The 4,040-nt window shown below is 38.7% G+C and overlaps 1 non-coding gene across 1 annotated transcript; it reads right to left on the bottom strand.

Annotated features, from left to right (window-relative positions):
* Nucleotides 1-2,624: 2,624 nt before the first annotated feature.
* LOC132541627 (small nucleolar RNA SNORA31) lies at nt 2,625-2,755 on the bottom strand. Its single transcript, XR_009552758.1, has one exon. It is a non-coding gene; the product is annotated as a small nucleolar RNA SNORA31 (small nucleolar RNA).
* Between the last annotated feature and the right edge of the window lie 1,285 nt (nt 2,756-4,040).

Raw genomic sequence — 4,040 nt, 5'->3', positions numbered from 1 at the left:
AGTGAACACCCAACTCATCTAGTTATTTTTTGCATTATAGTTTCTTCCTCAATTAGTGTTATAACCTTTGCATTTTTATTAAAGCTAGCAATGAGGAAGTGGGTTATAACTCCACATTTTTGTGGAAATGGTTGCATATAAATATTTGGGCCCTGCAGGTGTATGAGGTGAACAGTTATTTGACTCATAGATTTTCTTATCAAGATAGGGAGCTACTCTCTGCCCTAATCTAAGTTTCTAGTCTTTTTCTTAACTCTGACATCATCTTCTCAGACAATGTTTTTGTCCAACTCCATGTTAGCTATCAAACTCAAGCAAAAACTACAATAGTCATAGGCTCCTCAGAACATACCTAAAACAGACTTCCTAGCTTCTTTCCAACCTATAGTCCCTAATCTCTCCTGCTCTACTCATAGCTTTTAGTTCCTGCTTATTAGTCATTGTGTCCCACTTTATATCTTTCCACCTTTTGGCCACCAAGTTGCAAACCTATCATGATTCTATCCTGACTTCCTTGGGTCTCACCAATGTATCCTGGCACCTCTCTTCTCCAGAGCCCTACCCCTCTAAGGAAAGATAGAAACAGACTGGGGGTATGGATCAACCTGCCAATGCCCACATCTAACAGAGAAACAGTTGTGGAAGCCAGAACTCCACTTTCTGCACCCCATAAGAATTTTGACTCATACATCCTATAGGGGAGGAATGATAGGGAAGGATGACCAGAGGGCTCTGATTCCAACTCCCTCAGGACCCAGAGAAGCACAGGCAAAAGGAAGGGACATACAGATGTAGTAGTAATTGTCTGTATGACTTGGAAAGGAAGAGAAGATAAGACCATAAAAAGTAGGCAAATATGTAGAAATATAGCCAGAGAGTTTGTTGTAGAATAATTGTTAACTCATATCTGCAACCTTAAGAGGACTGGTGTAACTTACGGTGGAAGTAATGGGGATACAGAATTCTGGTGGTGGGAATAGTGCAGAAATACCCACTGTGTTGTAATTTTATAAATCAATATTAAATCACTAATAAAAAGTGAATAAAATACCCAGAAAAATATTTCAAATTATGCTTACAAGTTCTACTTTCTATACAACTATATACAACATTCAGCCATATGTTATGTTACTTTATACTAAATATCTTCTTTCCTACAGTATCCAGTAACATGTCCCTCATTCCCTTTGGGGGACTCACTTTTAACATCTACATTTTCACTGAGAATCCCATTAAAATAATCTAAGCCTTTTCTAATATGTGCCTTAAAATTCTTCCAGCTTTTATCTATAACCTGCCTGGAAAGTTATTTATGCATTTTGAAGTGTATTATTTATTTTAGCTTCATTCCACATCCAAGTACAAAAATCTTAATTCCTAAGATCTATCAACTGATTGTATGGGACATTCAAGTTATTGAAGAAAATCTCCTTTAATTACAATCAATTCAGAGTAGTTGTTAATCACACCTACAAAATACCATCACAGCAAAACTAGATTAGTGTTTAATTGAGTAACTGAGTACTATAGTCTAGTCAAATTGACACATCAAATTAACCTTTGCAGTCATTGATTTTTTTCCCCTACTACTTGAAATTGCTCTTCTCCAACTAAATCATACTCCTGCTTTGGGTTACCACATAAACATCTTATCACTTTTGGTAGATAACTTTCTAAGCAAATAAATAAAACTTTTACAACAGATAAAACACAGAGTGAGAAATCTGCAGCATTGTTTTAACTTTTGTGAAGCTTCTCTGATTCAGAGAGGAACTGAGAATTTAAACCTAGGTGTTCACACATGTTAATATGTGTACTCTATAAGGTGAGTCACTATCCAACCCCTGGATCTATACTTGGATCTATACCCTAGGTCACTCCCTGTTAAACGTTTCTGATAGCATCTTGCACTTCTGCACATACTTAGTCAATATTTGACTCATCTGCTCTTCTGAAAATCTTATGAAGTTGAATGAGTCTATCTAGTTTTCTGTGTGTCTGTTAAGTGAGACAATGAATAAAACAGAAAATAAACTGATTTAGAAAGCATAATCTCACAATTCTCAGTGTCAGATAGAGGGTCGTGCTTACTAGTCTAATGGGAGCCAAAAGAATAAAGAAAATCATTTTCTTTTATAAAGTGTTTTTCTTCTTTTTCTTTCCTTTTTTCCTTTTACCACCAAAACTTCATGCTTGTATAATTCTACCATTCCCAGACTTTTTTCTTTTTTCTCTTTCAGTCTCAGATTGTGAAAGAGAAAGAATAAGGGAGAGAAAAGGAGAGACACAACAACACAGTTCCACTCCTCATGAAACTTCCTCTGCACATAGTGATGCTCCCAAGTAGACACTAAGGTTCATACTCAGGTCCTAACACATTCTCCTGGCTGACATGTCTCCTCCCATAATGTTTCATTATTAGTGACTTCATATGTGTATATGTGCATGTATACTACAACTCACTCGACCCACCACCAAAGATCCTGTGTACCCTCTTCCTGATAATAACCACTATAGTTTCACAAAGTCTAGGAGGTAGCTGGTTATCTTTCTTTCTTTCTTTTCAAGTTGGTTTTTGTTATTTCTATCTAATTAATTTTTTCTTGATATTCTAAGATTGCAAATGTATTATTCCCTTCTTTAATCTGGGCCAACACAAAGAGAGATAGAATGTGTAAGAATTTTTTATCCCTTTTGTATTATGTACAAACCAAAAGAACAATAGTAAACTGCCAAGCTTTATAAGTGAATATAGAGTCATTTGGATTCTAAGTATGATTGAAACCATCCAGTCTTTCATCTCTTTATTTATTTCACTTTGAAAAATCAAGCTCTGATTCCATCCATTTTGTCCCAGATGATACACTATCATCTTTTAAAATGAGAGTGTAGTAATCTATTGAATGTAATATATCTCATAACTTCTTTATCCAGTCATTTATTATTATTACTGTTATTATTATTATTATTACCTCAGGGTTATTGCTTGGGCTCAGTGCCTATACCATGAATCTACTGCTCCTATAGTTTTTTTTCCCTTTCTTGCCCTTGTTGTTTTATCGTTGTTGTTGCTGTTATTATTATTGTTTTTGATGTTGCTGCTAGATAGAGAGAAATGGAGAGAGGAAGGAAAGACAGAAAAGAGGAGATAAAGACACCTGCAGACCTGCTTCACCACCTCTGAAGCAACCCCCCTGCTGGTGGGGAGCCAGGGATTTGAACCAGGATCCTTACGATGGTCAATGCGTTTCGCACCATGTTCACTTAACCCATTGCGCTACTGCCTGACTCCCTGTGTGCTGGGAAATTGTGCAGATGCAGTCACATCTGCCATGTTGTGCCCTCAGGGCACTGTTGATTCCCCTCGATAGTTGGAGTGCTTTGGTTACTCCTCCCCCTTCCCATTCTCATGAGAGTTATTATCCTACCCTGGAGTGCTATGGTTACTCCTCCCTCTTCCCATTCTTGTGAGAGCTATTCCCATAAAAGCCCTTCTTCTTCTGCACCTCACTCTCTTGCCCACCTTTCACTTTGGTGATCAGACGCAGGGAAGGTTGCTGCGCGAGGCGGCCATTTTTGCTACCTCCACGTGGCCCAAGCTGCTTCTCTCTCACCCAACTCTGAGGTACCAACGCAAATAAAGGATTGTGTTCCCCTTTCTGCTCCAAACCTCCTTTTTCTCTGTCCCGTCACAGAAAGTGACACCTGGCGCCCAACGTGTCCCGCACTCACGCCCCACAGGGTGGCCAGGCCTGAGGTCCAGAAAAGCCGCCCAGACACAGGTAAGTAACAGCTGCCTGACTGCAGCCACCATGGGTTTCCTTCCATTTTATGAGGAGGTGTCCCAGACATTCTATGTTTTTCTCATGGGACAGGTTCTCTATTTCAGAGATGCTTTAATTGGAGCTGCACTGTGGGTTCTATTGGCTATGTTTGCAACTTTCAGGATATGTATAAGGCGCCCTGCCAAAAGGTTAAGAGACCTTGAGGCTGAGATACAAGAGTTAAAAGAAATGTTCTTGGTGCTTAAACACCCTAAA

The sequence above is a fragment of the Erinaceus europaeus genome, chromosome 11 (genome assembly GCF_950295315.1).
Source record: "Erinaceus europaeus chromosome 11, mEriEur2.1, whole genome shotgun sequence".
Taxonomy (NCBI): Eukaryota; Metazoa; Chordata; class Mammalia; order Eulipotyphla; family Erinaceidae; genus Erinaceus; species Erinaceus europaeus.
Note: the sequence above shows the minus strand (reverse complement) of the source record. Positions and strands in the feature narration are given on the sequence as shown.